Genomic DNA, 18,379 nt, shown 5'->3' with positions numbered 1-18,379 from the left:
GTTTTAGTGACAATCATACAACACAATTCTCATAACTTCATATACATTAATGATATACACATATGGATAGCGAAATGACTTTCAGAAGATCATAACCTTTCCCCTGATATCTTACAAGGCATGCTTTATATGTAAGATCACGATTATATGAACATGAGGAATTTGGGGGTTACAGTATGCTCCCCCAAGCTATAGAATGTCAATTAGGATGAAGGGAGAATTGTGGGGTCTCACTTTTATATCTTCTCTCAAGCCCTGTAAATCCTGACCGCAGAATAATTGCGAGCCTGAGGCTGCAAATCTGAGGCTATATAAGTATAAGAAGGTCTTGTCTGTGTAAGCACTTCAGTATTGACCCATTTTCCTTGAACTATTACATATTCCTATTTCTCCATCTCAACTGAACATTTTATGGATAAGGAAGCAAAGACACAACCTTTTTACTTAAAAAAATAAAAAATCTGGCATCCATTGATATTTCTCCCTGCCATAAGGTATAAAAATCTGTAACCCTGAGCTATGTCATGTGGTTAGAGCCAAGAAATAGATGTCATATAGGATTGTTGGTCGGTCTTTATTATATGGTGCCAGACGAAAACTTGAACATCGGCAAAAACGTAGCAAAACCACTCACCTGAATCTCTGTCTGGGAGGGAACCTGGCGGAGAACTGCAGGAGGTGGTTGCAGCTGTTCCAAATTTTCCTGGGAGCAGAGAAATCAGAGAGGTTGGAATTTTCCATGTTGTTCCATTGGCAAGCCCAGATGTATTAAAGATCTACAGCAGACTAGCAGAACATGAAGGGAACTGAAAATTGTAGGATAAAATCATTACAAAATTTCAAGAATATTGTGATCCACGCAAAATTATTGCTTGGGAAAGGCTTTTTTTATGTATTTATTTTTGGCAAGCCAGCAACTGCCAGATGAGACCATTGACCATTATGTAGTAGACATATGTATAATATACATTGTATATGTAAGGTTTCAGAGTAACAGCCGTGTTAGTCTGTATTCGCAAAAAGAAAAGGAGGACTTGTGGTGCCACAAGTACTCCTTTTTTTTATTGTATATGTAATAAAGCTAAGTCATATCCTAATGAACAGATAACAGACTAATCAGATACTGATTTATTTGTACTATAAGTGAACCAGGTCAAAGCAAGGTTATTATTAGAAATGGACTTGGCTTTGCAGAATTGGATATTTGGAGGGCTAGTTAGTGAAGACTAAGGTTTTCACAAGCAGTAAAATAATTGAAGTGCTTTGAATCTATTTACTACAAACCTAGGCACAGAGAGACTACAAGGGCAGTCAAATGGCAGAAGCCAGATTTGCTACCTATAAATCCGAAGGCAGTTCACAATGTGAAGGTGTCCAGTAGAAGGGAGGTTGTGTCATTCTTGCAAAAAAAGGTAGCATTTTGCAAGAATGTGCTGCTTTTAGCACAGATGGCAAAGACTTAAGGCAAAATGCATTCATGAACCTTCAGCTGGAAGACAAAGATCTGATGATGAAGTGTAGTTCTTAATACACCTATAAAGCATGTGTCTGCTACAGACTGATTTGTGAAACTGGAAATATGTGGATAGGGTGAACTTCAAGGTAGTTATCAGAGCTGAATGCAGTTTAATAACTGCAAAAGTGTAAAAAATTAGCATTTGACTTCCCCCAAATTAAAATTGAAAACTAAACTTACATAATGATCACAAAATGAGCGTATGTGGCAAAGAAACACGTGAATGACTGCCCAAAGACTATATGTTTCTGTAGAGTTAGAAATACCATAAAGCCAAGCCCCATGCTTGGGTTTAACTGTGGTCCATAAATGCAGATTGATTAACAAGTGTGTAAATTGTCTAGTGAAAAAGATGCAAAAGATAATCTTAAAGAATGGCAATATATTTAACAGACTGGGATGCATTACGAATATAATACCTCACATTGAGAGAGATCTCAATATGACACTGAAAATACAGGCACACAGAAACTGCATTTGACCCGGTGTCAAATTTCGATGCTATTGAGCAAATACACACACCATCGAACTTGGTTAGCAGTGGGGTCACTGTATTAAAGCCAAATAAGTGAAAGATTTGGGGTCTGGGTCTGAGCCTGTACAAGTGTGAGCCCTGCCCTATGAGATGAGGTCATATGATAAGAAAGCTACTAAGATTCAGAGACATCAATTACTGACAAATGTCCAGCAAGAGGCAGGATAGTCCTGTCCTCTGTCAAGGGAGATCATGTAATGTAATCTACCCTAACCTGCATCCCAGATGTCTGTCTGTTTTATTAATTGGCTGTATGAGTTTGTGGCTGTTTTGATCGATGTTGCACAATATTGGCATTTCATTTACAAAAAATAAAAAGGAAAATGCAACATTAACCCCTGGAGTTGATGGATTCTGAGCCCTATCATATATCCAGAGTATTGATCTTTGTAACCTCTCACCATTTCAGGTGAAAGGCTAGGAAGTAGAGTTCAGTGTGTCTTATCAGCACCTGTGTGTGTACCATCTTTATAACATGGGACATACATGTTTTGCTCATAATCAAATATATCTTATTTTTACATCTAATTCCAAATCCTTTCCACTGGGTTTGTTACTTAGATATTTTCATTAAAAAGTTTACTATATACTCTCACGTAGGAGGTAAAGTACTGTATGCAGAACCACCTCCAACAATCTTCCTTTAAGTAATGTGTTGAGGTCTATGCAATTTGGATTGTAAGCACATTAAGAGTGAGCCCATAATTTCCACAGAGGGTGTTGTGTACCAATTTTAGATGGATTTCGTCACTGTTACCCGGTTTAATAGTCCTTTGTTCCTTATGATTGTATAGCTACCTAGAAAAAATCTATAACATATGACTTTGTTCTACAAACCATTAATTTATAATCATTTTACATATGTCAGCTACTATAATTATGGTGCAGTGCAGTCTGTACAACTTGACAGTATTTTGGCAGAAGCATCCAGTGTGGCTTTTTTATTAGTAGTAGTATTTACATTTCATTTCTGGTTCTATTTTAGTTTTCATTGCACTCACAATTATTCTTCAGACTTAGTTGGGTTCCATTGTATAAAACTGGTCGTTATTTGCTCTTTCTTGTCTAGTGAATTGACCACCTTTTAATATCTTGCAGCTTTTCAAGAAAAAATTACACACACACAAAATCCATTATACACAAACAGTGAATGTAATGAAGTTCCACTGGAGCTGAAGTAATTTTACACCATTGAATGCTGAGCTCCATTATTTAATCATCTTTAATTATCCTTTTTTTAAAATTTCAATCTGAACGCTTCTGTCAAACATTAGTCCTAATTCTCGTCTTCATTGCACCAGGTCTGTACTAGTGTAATTCCTTGACTTCAGCAGATGTCAGAAGTAGAACAGGTCTGTGTGGCCAGATTTTCAAAAGAGCTCAAGATGCAGTATGGACCGCTCTCTTTTGGTTATTTTGTGAGTCTAGCCCTTCATTTATTTGTTTTCATTTTTAAAAAAATTAAATGTCCAGAAACAAACTGAAACATTGTAACTCATGTTGAACAAAATATTTCAACCTCGAACAAAATTTTGTCAACTTTTTTGATTTGTCAAAAATTCCAACAAAGTTTTTGTTTGTTTTTGGTTGAATGTTTTTTCCACCTATTTTTCTTTTTCAGAATTACCAATTAACTGAAAAATCAGTTATTCATCTAGTTCTAATTATGTCTGCCTACAGCATGGGAATAATCGAGTGTTTGTAGCTTCTTCCATTCTCTCCAGAAGTGTTGTCACTCTTCCTTTTGAGTCAATAGGTATAATGATAGGAGCCAATGTGCTGCTGTAGATGTTGTCTTAAGGATGAGACCTAAAAGGTAGGCCCTCACTGCTTATGGTCATTGGTGATCCCAGGAAGCTTTGAAAAAGAGCTGAGGTGATTAACCTGGGTGTCCTTGACAAATTGGATGATTACTGGAGCTAAGGCAATACGTGGGGGGAATATATTTTTTTAGACTTGACTCCATTTACTACCTTTTTCCTATTCACTTTCCACAAACGTTTTGAGTGTTCAGAAATTGCTAGTGTGATAAGCGACTTTTTCAGCCTGACTATTTGCGGGCTGCATCTTTGAATTGTATGTTGATTGTAAAGTTTGCTTATTACTCCGTTGTTTGGTAAGTCATCTGTTGTTTCTGTTCCTTGTCTGGATGACATATGGAATTAAGCAACATTGCGAGCACTAGAAATGTAATATTCGTATATGCAATTAACACCATTCTGATTAGGTAAGTAAGTGATGGCATAAATTGTATGTGACAAAATCTGCAGCTTAAAGCATCTGCTGACCATACTTAATTTGGTGAAGATACCATTTCAAATAATGAATGGCAGATACTAACTCTGTTTGCAGACATTTTGAAAGTACAGAAAAATATTGAAATACATCATCTAAGTTATTCACTCAGTTTTAATAATTACTGAACTGATTCTCTATTTACATAGGTTTAAAACAAGTAGGAGGGAAGAATTAGGCCCTGCATTTTTCACCTTCTAAAACTGCCTATGTAGTTTAATTGGAAACATTCTATATGCCCCTTCTTAAAAACTGTTGTACAATATTGGTGATGTAGAATGGCTGCTGCATTCCAGCCCAGAGGTGGCTGACTTTTTAATGGTGTGTGAATTTATATCCATATATGCACATATTGGGCATCACAGCAAACTGCATGGTTCTTTCTTACACAGAGTAGTGGCAAAAAGAAAAAGAAGCAACAGTATAAAAAAAAACCCTGTCAATGGTTAGACATAAGGCAAAAAAATCAAGTAAAATATACTCTCAATATTGCTTAAGGACTGTCAATTACAACATGCACAGGACTAGCACCTGTGTGACAAAGAATGCAGAAAGAAATTGGGGATACCATATAGACTTTTCAAAGACAATTCTGCAAATTGAAATGTCCTTAAATTGTGATTCCTACTGGATAAAAAAAGGACAGATTTAATTTAAGAGGCTCAGAAAAAGGAGAAAATTGTAATATATGGCACTTCTTTGAGGCTTTACTGAAAAAGCCCCTTTCATACCCTCGCCTGAGAGCACAAGAGCAGAGATGCATGCATCACCTAGTGGTACTGCTGGCTGTAGTCTCCTACTAGAGTGCATTGGGCGCACATACACCTGCAGTGGAATGTATGTGTGTATAACACATCTCAAAGAACAACAATTACTGTCTTTTCCTGTCTTTCCAACAATGGGGGCGTTCTTTTAATTGAAACATTCTTCTAAGGCATATTTCCCTGATGTTACTGATACATAATTTCAATCTTCACTGAAATGTATTGTCAGTTTAATTGAAATATTTGTTTTAGAATTTTATTGCTGGTTCCAACAAATCTGTGTATAATAGTTTTATACCCAGACAGCTCCGTTGAGCTAATCAGTTTCAGTCCAAGCCAACTTGGAATTTATACTAATCAAATCAAGTACTGTCTTACAAACAACCAAAAGACAATCGTTTTGTCTTGTTACCTTTTTTTTTATGAGCAATTTTATTATAATTTATTTCCTCCTTCAGATTGTATAGAGTAGGCAGCCCGCATCAAAGAAATATTTTGTATGCCAGTTTACATTGTCATATATTAGACATTAAGGCACCTGTAATGATGCCAAATTGCCAAAAAAGTAAAAATCTGTAATATGTATTTAGGCTTCTGCATTTACAGGGAACATAGAAGTATTAGAGAAGTACATTATTTGGACACACAGAAGATTTATGTTAAATTTAGGAAGAATCCAGCACTTATTGATACTGATGATGGCTCCATTCATTAAATTCCCCCTAAATGCTCTGTTACCGGTTGCAAAGTCATCATGTGCCATTAACCATTGTGGAAAATGTCAGCATGCAATGATTCAACAACATGAAGAATGTTCAAAGCAAGGGCAAGCAGAAAGAAGCATTAAATTCAGGAACATGAAGCTAAAGTAAAGCCAAAATCTTGACTTAATTAACAAAACCAGGAGCATCTGTGTGTTCAGCCATTCACCCTGCTGTACCTAGCTATTGACACTTTGTATGATTAAGTGTTAGGAATGGTTTCAGAGTAGCAGCTGTGTTAGTCTATATCCGCAAAAAGAAAAGGAGTACTTGTGGCACCTTAGAGACTAACAAATTTATTTGAGCATAAGCTTTCGTGAGCAACAGCTCACTTCTGAGCTGTAGCTCATGAAAGCTTATGCTCAAATAAATTTGTTAGTCTCTAAGGTGCCACAAGTACTCCTTTTCTTTTTGTTAAGAATGGGTGAGTCAGCTTCACTAAAAGTACTAGTTCCCCAAAGCTTTCCTCAAAACTCAAACTGAACTTTTCTAAAGCTCTCTTCCCCCTTCTCCTCTCTCCTTCCTGCCCTGTGACACATGCAATATACCAGCACACACAATAATTACTAGATGTAATTGTAATTTACTAATAGACCCGTTTATTCTACTAGTATTGTTGAGATTTCAATTTTTTAAAAATCAACACTATTTCAAATCTAAAGAATTATTATCCCCCATTACTATTTACAGTTTATTTAGATACATATCATCAGAAGAAAATAATCTCCTCCAGTGATGATATCTTAGTTTGAGGAATAATTATTTAAGCATTCAAATTTATTAACTGTGTAGTTTGAAATTGTGATTGTGTAAAATTTAGAACCAAACAAAACTAAGAAGGTGCTCAAGCAAAGAGTATATCAATAGATGATAGGAAAATAAGCAGACCTCCCACAACCTCTTGCTCTTACAAGTACAGCTATGTGGGAACCAGAATTTCCATTTAGCGGGAAATGCTGTGATTTCTAAATTTTATTTTAGTTCCAAATCCAAATTAAAACTAAGAATTTCAAAATATCCCAAGGAACTAAATTTTAAAAAGTCATTTCAGGTCAATCAAAACATTTTAATTTGGACACATATTAAAATGTAAATTATAATATAAAAAAAAATAAAGAACATTGGCAACAAAGTCATTTCAAAATAAAAAGTCAAAATGTTCCATAAGATAGTGTCAGCATCATTGAAACACTTGTTTCAATTTTTTTTCAAAATGAAAGTTTGTCAAAATCAGCATGTTCCCATGGAAGGTTTTGATTTCAACAAAAAAGCATTTTCTATTAGAGAAATATTCTGCTTAAAAATTTTCAGTCAGCTTTATGTACAAGAGTACTCTGTCTGCATATAAATAGTGTAATAGATAAGATGTCAGTAGATGGTGCCTAACAATATATAGCGTATTTCTCAGGTTTTGTGTGACCAGTAAAATTTGTTGCTGTGTGCACTGCAAATACCTTCCTTTGTGCAGCTCTTTACATCAGCTCTTAACACTTTCCAAATCCAGACACCATTTCCCAACCCAGCTGTCCCATTTCCTCATTAAAACCCCCCACAAGCCCTCGTTAGGAAAAGCCTAGGATATCGGGTGGATGTTGCACCATGTCCGAAAGGTCACCACACCTGGGCTCTTGATTGGACCAAAGAAAAGCAAATTCCAAAGCCTTCTCCAGGAAGATCCAGCTGCCATTTATACCAGGAGAGAACAGTTATCTTGAGCACCTCATATCTGAACTATCATAGCAATACAACATGGTAGCTTTTTCTGTTGCCTTATCCTTCCTCATCATGCTTATTTCTTCTCCCACTTTCTTTCAGTCAATCTACTCCTATTCTCTTCCAGCTCCTCCAGTACACCTGGGCTCTGCTCAGTGCGGCTGAAGAGGGGGGGGTTAAAGGTGCCGGTAGGCCACCTTTATGCTCCCATAGTCTGCTGAGCTACCATAGGCCAGTTGTCTCAGCTATCATGGCAGCATAAGACCACTTCCTTATATCAACAATTTAAAAATATCCCTTCCAGAAATTGGAAAAAGCATTTGGAAACTTGGTTTCCTGGATTTACAGTGGAAAAACCCTCCGTTAATCAAGTCCACACAGTTATGCTCATGTTTTCAGACAGTCAACATTAACTTAGTGTGGGATCCACTGGGATTGAGTTGCATCATGATTGTTCCCTGACTCTACCCTGTCTGTTGCCAGGCTACATCACTTGTTTTGCGTGGTGTCCTGTATGCACAGTGTTGTCATAAGGGTGGCCAGTATTGGTGTATGTCGGGGGGTGACTATTGCACAATCTGTATTGCGACAGGACCCCCTTTTCATGTCATTAATGTGTGGTTTTGGTTTTCTCTGCCTGATAAGGAATGGAGGGAGCATATGGCTCCATGTAGCATTTTTCCAAATGTGATATGTTTTCAGGAAATGACTCAGACTCTGAATCAGAACATGATTCTTCTCTAAAATGCAGCAGGCTATGCTGGGAGAAGTGATTTTTTCCAACACAAAACCCACCCTCAGTACGTTTCTGACACACAGCTCATAATATGAATCAAAGGAAAGGGGGGAAAGACCATTGCTACATCTAAAATATTTAAGCCCCCATTTAAATAACTTCTACTTAACCAGTCCTCCTAGTTGGCTGATTCAGTATAGTCATGTTCCCCCAAAAGAAACATGCATCATATTTAGCTCATTCATTTATCTAAACTCAATATTTTTGAAGCTTTCGAACCTCTCCAAAACCCTTTAGTAAAACAAGGTTTTATTGTAATTAGGAAATCCTTTCCACTTCTATAGTACCTTTCATCACTGGAACTCAAAGCACGTTACAAAGGCATAAATCATAGCATCTCCACCCCATATAGAAATATTATTACATCCATTTCATAAATAGGTAAACTGAGGCACATGCCGTGTGCTTTGAGGGAGCTCAGCTATTTTCAGGATCAGGGTCCTAGATTATTTGCCCATGGTCTCACTAGTAGTTAATGATGGCTGAGAAGTTTTTTTTTTTTTTTTTTTAAAAATCCCTGAATTCCAGTCTCTTAGTCACCAACCTCCTTTTCTTCTCCATGGTAAAATATTGATGAAACTGAGATTTGTATACAATGAGAGCTACTTTTCATTCTTTTTTAGTATGTTATTTGTATAGGATTAGTTTTAGCAGAAGCCATCTGACCTTGTTAAGTAATATTGCAGTTTTTCTCATGTAAGCCAACTTTACTGATCTCAAAGGTGGTCCACTCAATAGAAAACTAATTATATTGTCATATACTGATTAATAATGCCAGCATTTTTGCCAGAGTTTCAGACTTACATTGTTGATTAATTGAACACTGTTATCAAAGTCCTATTTTGTTTGTGTACTACTAGGGAAACTATCGACAATAATTCCATCCCAAATCAATATTAGATTGTGAATGTGTCTATAGTTGGTAAATATGAACACTTCCTCTGTGCTTTTAAAACTGCTCTTTCCTGTTCAATAGATCCTCTCTGTTATTGCTGGAGCTAATCTTGGTTCTGGTTTGAACTGGAACAGCGTGATGGCAAAGATACATTTAATCAGTTATTAGGAGCCAGGTTGGTAAAAAGTGCATAGCCTTGAATGTGTTTTCCCCATTGAATGCAACATTTGCATTTTTGAGACAATTAGATATTTTAAACAAGTTGACTTATGGGTGAATAGTCATCAAGGGTGTCCACAATTTTATGAGTGGCATAACAGTATAATTTCATCTGAGTGCTGTTAGAATATAGATATTCAGGCCTTTGCTCTCTAACAACTGCATCCAGCAGTTTGGCTACAGATGTTTTTCTGTACACAAGGATCACCACTATACTTGTCTGAAATTGCCTTTATATTTAAGGAAAGCAGCAAGAAAGAACAGAAGTGAAGTCACCCAGAGAAAGCCCACCGTGTGCATCTCTTCCACAAGGCTTTATCTCCACACAAGCCTGTGCTAGTCTAGTTAATCAATGTGTACTTTGGTGTGGACATTCTCTAATTTCAGTCTAAACCGGTCTTATTTCAACCTACCTTAAATTTATTCCTAATCGATTTAGCTAGACTGAAGTAAGCCTGACTTAAACTGACATTAGTATGTCCACACACAGGTTTGCATCGGTTAAATTAAAGTGGTGTAAATTCACACCCTAAGTTAAAGCAGTGCAACCATGTATATAGACAAACCCTAAGGGACACTCTAATTACAATTGCAATTAAAAATCAGCTGCTGGCCTGTGCCAGCTGATTTGGGCTTGTGGGGCTCAGGCTAAGGGGCTGTTTAACTGTAGTATAGATGTTAGGGCTCAGGCTGCAGCCTGAGCTCTGGGACCCTCCCACCTCTCAGGGGACCAGAGCCTGGGCTCCAGCCTGAGTTTGAATGTTTACACTGCACTTAAACAGCCCCTTACCCCAAGCCGCACAAGATCAAGTCAGCTGGCACAGGCCAACCGCTGGTTTTTAATTGCAGTGTATACCCTAAGAGCACAAAGGGTTTTGTATGCAGGCAAAGTCTAGAGATGTATTACAGAGAAAACAAAAGGCAGCATAATTTTTTTTTTCTCCATAGTTGCATAAGCCACAAGCCTAAGCCACAAAGATCTGTTCTGGATGTGAACTTTCCCAGGATCCAGGGTACTGGAGTTTGATTCAGGCCCATCTCTTTGTTAAATGTATTATTTCAAATAGTGCATACTTACAGCATTCAAAAACCATATTAATGTTGGATTTCTTAATGGAAAGCAGATGAAAAGGCATTTCTGTCTCTGTTTGTAGTATATGTGTGTGTGCACATTCACTCAGCATGTGGGTGCTGCAGAAACTATTTCTATATCAAAGTGAAGTTTAATAATGAGTACTGCGGTTGTGTCAACTCCCAGTAAACAAAGCACAAGAAGCGAGTTTACAGAAGGTAGAAAATGTCTGAAGTGCTGGAGGCCCCAAGCAATGCTTTAAGGTTGGGGGGTGTGTGGAGGGGAGCGGGGTGTGTGGGGGGTTCTTTGTTGTTTTTTACCCTGGAGATGGATAAATGTGCCAGCTGAAACACAGGACAAACAATGAAATGCTGACTCCATGTACCTCACAACGCTATTCACAGTGCTTGTTTCAGTGAATCCTAATGACATTCTGTGACATTGTTCCCTTCCATTTAAAAAAAGAAAGAAAAAAAAAGGAGCATTAGAAACTGCATTGTATTATATATTTTCATTCCCCTCTAGTCACTCCTAAAACTGAAAAACACAGCAGGAGCAGACATATAATTTCTGGCTACTTCAGCCTGCTGGGTGTATTATAGAGCCAGAGGCATTACAGCTATAGTGGGACAAAATATTGTCACTGCACCTCAAACTGACCTGGAGTTTGAGGTTTGCTGTGGTTTTGTACCTCTCAATCTATGCTCATGGGGATGTGTATCTAAAATATTCCATTCTTTACCTTATGCTTGTTGAAAAAATAACCCACCATATACTTGGACAATTAGTCTGTTCTGAAGCTTGGGCAGAGAGTGCATGGTGTGCACACACTTCTGTTTTTGAACCCGCAGATGATCAGCTAACATGTTAGTGTGGAGATTTGACACCCTTATCTTTACATTAAGTTGCAAATAGTAGTAGCAGCTATAAATTATTTAGACTTTTATTTTTTAGTTAGTTAGTTATTATCTCAAAAGAGGACTGGAAGATATGTTTAATATTAGGCAACATTTATCTCTGTAAAAAGAAAAGGAGGACTTGTGGCCCCTTAGAGACTAACCAATTTATTTGAGCGTAAGCTTTCGTGAGCTACAGCTCACTTCTTCGGATGCATTCAGTGGAAAATACAGTGGGGAGATTTATATACACAGAGAACATGAAACAATGGGTGTTACCATACACACTGTAATAAGAGTGATCACTTAAGGTGAGCTATTACCAGCAGGAGAGTGGGAGGGGGGGAATCTTTTGTAGTGATAATCAAGGTGGGCCATTTCCAGCAGTTGACAAAAACGTCTGAAGAACAGTGGAGGGGGGGAATAAACATGGTCTCAGCTCTCATCCCCAAATGCCCTACTCTACTTGCACTACATTGATGACATCTTCATCATCTGGACCCATGGAAAAGAAGCCCTTGAGGAATTCCACCATGATTTCAACAATTTCCATCCCACCATCAACCTCAGCCTCGACCAGTTCACACAAAAGATCCACTTCCTGGACACTATGGTGCTAATAAGCGATGGTCACATAAACACCACCCTATACCAGAAACCTACTGACCGCTATGCCTACCTACATGCCTCCATCTTTCATCCAGACCACACCACATGATCCATTGTCTACAGCCAAGCTCTAAGATACAACCGCATTTGCTCCAACCCCTCAGACAGAGACAAACACCTACAAGATCTTTATCAAGAGTTCTTACAACTACAATACCCACATAGTGAAGTGAAGAAACAGATTGACAGAGCCAGAAGAGTACCCAGAAGTTACCTACTAGAGGACAGGCCCAACAAAGAAAATAGCAGAATGCCACTAGCCATCACCTTCAGCTCCCAACTAAAACCTCTCCAACATATCATCAAGGATCTACAACCTATCCTGAAGGATGACCCATCACTCTCACAGATCCCGGGAGACAGGCCCGTCCTTGCTTACAGACAGCCCCCCAACCTGAAGCAAATACTCACCAGCAACCACACACCACACAACAGAACCACTAACCCAGGAACCAATCCCTGCAACAAAGCCCGTTGCCAACTGTGTCCACATATCTATTCAGGGGACACCATCATAGGGCCTAATCACATCAGCGACACTATCAGAGGCTCGTTCACCTGCACACCTACCAATGTGATCGATGCCATCATGTGCCAGCAATGCCCCTCTTCCATGTACATTGGCCAAACTGGATAGTCTCTACGTAAAAGAATAAATGGACACAAATCAGACATCAAAAATTATAACATTCAAAAACCAGTAGGAGAACACTTCAATCTCTTTGGTCACTCGATTACAGACCTAAAAGTTGCAATTCTTCAACAAAAAAACTTCAAAAACAGACTCCAATGAGAGACTGCTGAACTGGAATTAATTTGCAAACTGGATACAATTAACTTAGGCTTGAATAGAGACTGGGAGTGGATGGGTCATTACACAAAGTACAACTATTTCCCCATGTTTATTCCCCCCACCACCCCCCACTGTTCCTCTCACGTTCTTGTAAACTGCTGGAAATGGCCCACCTTGATTATCATTACAAAAGGTTCCTCTCCCCCCCCCCGCCCCCGCTCTCCTGCTGGTAATAGCTCACCTTAAGTGATCACTCTTATTACAGTGTGTATGGTAACACCCATTGTTTCATGTTCTCTGTTTATATAAATCTCCTCACTGTATTTTCCACTGAATGCATCCAAAGAAGTGAGCTGTCGCTCACAAAAGCTTATGCTCAAATAAATTGGTTGGTCTCTAAGGTGCCACAAGTACTCCTTTTCTTTTTGTGGATACAGACTAACACGGCTGCTACTCTGAAACCTGTCATTTATCTCTGTAGTAATTCCATTGAGTTCAGTGTTATACCCATAATGCATCTGATCCCTTTTGTTTTAAAATGTGTGTATATTTAAAAAACCATGAAGATTTAAGCTGTGTTTTTCCATGCAATTCTCCCCTAACTCTTGAGCTATTATTAATTAAACTAAAACAGGTTGTACAAGTTTGATGATTAAAAGACTGAAATGTAGATAGTAAAAGGCCAGAAACTTCCAGTGCCTTTATATGAACAAACCAGCAATCTGCGCTGAAGATCAAAGATGACTTCTGAGTCTTCTCATGATTGACATGGCACGCTCAAGAATAAGAAGGTCAGTTAAGGCCTTCTTTTTATTTTTTGTACCTTAAAAATTTACCATACTGTAATATAGCAATGTTATTGGCAGTGTTCTCGTAGCCAGTGTTGGTCTGAGGACATGACAGAGACAAATGGGAGAGGTAATATCTTTTATTGGTCCAAATTCTATTGATGGAGAGGACAAGCATGGAAGTTTCACAATGCTCTTCCTCAGGTCTGGAGAAGGTAACCAAGGATTTCAGACACATTGTAGGAGACCATTAAACTGAAGTGGACACTTAACACCTCTGCAGTCATAAGACAAAGGAACTTAGTAGGCCACCGAATGTGTTACAATTTATTGTAATGAGCCATAAAACTAGCATCTCTGCTAACTCCATGATTTTTAGTGTCCAGCAGAGTTGTGAATTTAAGTTCCCAGGCTTGTTTTTTGAAGATATTGGCCAGGTTTCCTTTGGGGATGAGGTCTGAGAGATCAGAGGTGGAGTGATTGCTTTGTGGGTTTTGTTTTTTTTAAAGTGTTACAATGTTTCTTTTTTCATTTTTCTGTGTGAGAGTTCATTTGAGAGCATAACTATTCTGATTTCATCAACAAGGTGATTTGTGGGGGCATTTGATGCACTGGATGAAGTACACTACATGTTGTGATAGGCACGTGTAGGATCTTGAAAGGTATTGATCATTGTAGCAGTGGAGATATGCCTCCTTATGCTTGGCAATCTGTTCTACCCTGTGTTTAGCTGTGACACTCTGATTACCTTCTCCAGACCTGAGGAAGAGCTCTGTGAAGCTCAAAGGCTTGTCCCCTCCACCAACTGAAGTTGGTCCAATAAAAAAATATTACCCCTCCCACCTTGCCTCTCATAGTAATGTTATACAAGACATGTATGCAGCAGGGACACCATTCTTTATAACTACCTGCTCCCTACTAATTCTTATCATGGGAACTATTTTTTCCAGCAAACCTTTTGGGGACTGACCTTTTACACTTGGCAGAACTAAGCAGTTTCTGTTATTATGGGGTATTTTGCAATTGGCTGCTGCTTGCGGCATCTCCATGGCTTCCAGCTGAAAAGCATTCTTAACTCCAGTTATATTTCCTCTTTTCTATTCCTGAGGAGCATCACACATTCTCACACTCACCTAAATGCAAAGAAAAGTTTTACATTAAAAAATAAAATAAAATAAAGTTTTTTTGGGGGGGGATGGAAATTTAAAAAATTCTCCTACTGGATGGGAAATACAAATTTCAATAGCATTGTGTTAGTGCCTGAAAAACAAGGCATCATTTACTATGAACAGGAAGTGAAGCTGACCATTCTAGTTCTGAAGTCCAGGCCAAATGAGATGCAGGATTACTAACCCCAAGTAATGAAAAGGCCATGAGCTTGGCTTAAAAAATCATGAGATTTTTAAAAATAATGTTAAGTCTTAGCTAATTTTATAAGGGATGAGAAGTTAATTAAAACGAATTATCTCACTTGAAGGATTTTAGGGTGCTGTTAATATGAGTAAAGGTGGGTGACTCTTACAATAAGATTTTTATCTTAATGGCATCACTTTAAGAGGGTTCTAAAATAGGCAGATAGTTACCATCATGACTTATCATAAAATGTGAATGGATGGTCCCGGAGCCTCAAGCTGATGTCAACTAAATACTTGTACCAGTGTCTGTCATTATACTCATGCAGATAACCTAGAGACGACATAAACTCTCAGGTGCTTTGACTTTTCACAAATAGCAGCAGACGTGAATGAAGCTATCATTCTGACTATCATAAAACATGAATTGATAGTCCCATGTGAGTGCTGTGGGGACATATAATCAGGCATTATAGATGATGCTGGCAAGATGGGGAATTGGGAGAGGTAGATCATAGGAGATTTTACCTTTCTTATATGCACGCTCACAGATTTGAGAATCATGAGAACAGAGCTATCCAGTTTTCTCCCCGCCTCCTTTACTGCACACTAATAAACTCGGCTATTAAAACTCTATTTTTTTAATTACTAATGAGTTAGTCTCATTTGTCAGATGTCGGAAAATGAGACCACAACAGTAATGGCTATTTTTCAAAGCTCCTTTTCTTGTATGAACAAATAGCTAAGTGGTCTTTGCCTCCCAGGGGGTATGCAGTCAGGAAAAGGTAGAACTAGGCAGTTAAGAGACAGAAGAAAGCAGTGGAAAAAGTAAGGGAGAGTCCTTTGAAAAGGAGCATGATGTAATGAACTCCTCCCAGCTGTTCTGTGGGGTTCCACTTAATTGAGACAAGGGATGCAGTTTCAGGGTAAACCAATGGAAGGTGCTTGATTAAAACATACTAGCTAATTATAATTCCCCAAGGAAAGGAGAGAGAAGCTTGCTCATTCTGTCACTCTTCAGACCAAGCGCCAGCTGCCATGCCTCCCTTCCTTTTCCCCCTAGTAGGGGCAAAACGGTCCTGCAGAAGAGAACTTCCACTATTTGAGGAGGAGAGGCCTATTGCTGTGTGTAAGTTTAAAATCTGCTTTAAGTTAGCTTTGGCTTGTAATGTAGTCCTTTTTTTCCTCATGCTTCCCATTTAACATGTGCTACCAGGGTCCCTAAGCATTGTGGGGGTCTCCAAACATCGCAGACAAAGGATGAGTGAAGAGTGTGGTATTTTCATTTAGTCTTTAATATTGGGTTGGTATTCAGACCTCTGAGTCCCAATGAGAATTCACTATCATTCTGTTCCCTTCTTCCCTGTTACACACACCCCTTTGTGAACTGGGGGATTCCCTCATATTTGTAATCTGGGATGGAAATGTTCCCAGAAGTCTGCAACGCCCTGCCCTTCTCTGAGGACAAAGGGTTCCCTCTTGGAGAACATGGCCCATTTTATCTTCTGGGGCCAGTTGTTTCTGTCCCTTCCTCCCTCAGAGATCTACAGCCATTGCATTGTTGGCTTCTTTCTACATAAGCTATCCTTGAATGGAGCAAGCGTCCTAGTGTGACCCCACCCCATCCCCACATCCAGTCTGTCTTCTGTATGGTAGCAGATTGTTTTCACAGGATGGAGCCACATGGCCAAAATGTTGTGGATTGAAGGAGCAGTGGGTTGTCTGCTACCTCTTCGTAACTCTAGCAGCAGCCCACTGGTCCTAAGTATGCAAGGCAATAACTGAAGTATATGTTGGGGGCTGATTCTTTCCCTCTCCTTTTGCTATCGTAGCAATTTTGCATAACAACAACAGTCATTGCCCTTTCTGGGTTGGGTTAGTTGAAAAGCTCATTTAGTATCTGAGAATTTAATGTCATTGTAACCCACACTGATGCAATGTATGTTTCTTTCTCCCATCATAGGGCTGGCCTACATGAGTCTTCTATTACTGCTCACTAAAGGAATTACTCCTTTAGATGAAGTAATAGTCAGTTACTTCTAGTGCAGAAGGTTCTGGGTTGAAAGTAAGGAATTATATTGTTACCAATGTTGCCTGAATTCCACAGTATCACTTCTGATCTCATTTTGGGACTATCAGACACTTCAGTGTTTAATACCAGCTATTTAAGAAGAATATAGAGCAATCTAGATGCTAAATTCAAGAAAGCAGCAAGCAATATGCAGCTAAGTGTTATAAATGTATCAGTTATATTTAATGCTTTCTTTGCTCATCTCTTCTTGTTCTATGGTACTTTATTACTGTTGATTTTTTCCCTTGTATGTATCCAGGGTATATTTAAAGGGTGCGTATGTCTCTGCAACAAGAGAAGGCAATCAAATAGCTACTTATCAGCCAATTATTTTCTAGAAATATTTTCTTTCTAACCTATTTTCATCTGACCCATTTTCTTTCTTTCTCATCACTTCCTTTCACCATCCAAATTCAAATGGACTGTCAAGATGGTTCAAATACTTCAGACTATTCTGCAAACAAGTTTTATCTCACTGAGAAAAGGAGCAAACTCAGCCCACTTCCTTCTGTGTGCTCTTTGACAATAGATGCCTGTTTAATCTGCTGGAAGAGGAAATTTTTTTTCCTCTAAGGAAAATCTTCTGTATGTTCTCTATGCTGTAAGCTTGCCCAAATCTTTTTTTTTTTTTTTTAAATGAAGAAAGATTTTTGCTTTAACTGTTAGGTGAAGAACTGAATCAATACGAGATAAGACCTCAGAGACCTTTTTCCTGTTGTTGAACTACTGGATAAGCCAATGTCATTTGTATACCTTGGTTTACATGCTAACTTACCCTCTGCCTTCCACAACAAATGGTGGACGTACTAGAGCATTAACTCTACAATAAACTGTAGTTACACACTAATGGATAGATAGACCTATGCTGCCGATAGTCCTTATTTATTCATTTGCTTTGTTAGGATTTATTGTTTTTAACTGAATGTATATGCCTGCCTGATGTTATACTGTTATAACCACTAAATAACACCAAACAGACCTATGCACGGACCACTAGCAGACTGCCTCTCATGGGCTGATTTCTTTTCCAGCTGTTCTACAGGTGTTCATTCTTTTCATTGCAATGATAAGCCTGGAGACCTACAAAAGCAGCTGCTTTTCCTGGGGTTCATTCTCGCATACAGTAGGTGGAGGAGGAAAGGAAAATAGGAGCTGCTCTCAGTGACCAGAGCCACCAGAGAGAAGTGCCCAAGGGAGGGGGCATGAAAGGAGCAGCTGGAGGGTTTGTCAAGGTGGGCAAAAGG

The sequence above is a fragment of the Lepidochelys kempii genome, chromosome 9, assembly GCF_965140285.1.
Source record: "Lepidochelys kempii isolate rLepKem1 chromosome 9, rLepKem1.hap1, whole genome shotgun sequence".
Taxonomy (NCBI): Eukaryota; Metazoa; Chordata; order Testudines; family Cheloniidae; genus Lepidochelys; species Lepidochelys kempii.
Note: the sequence above shows the minus strand (reverse complement) of the source record.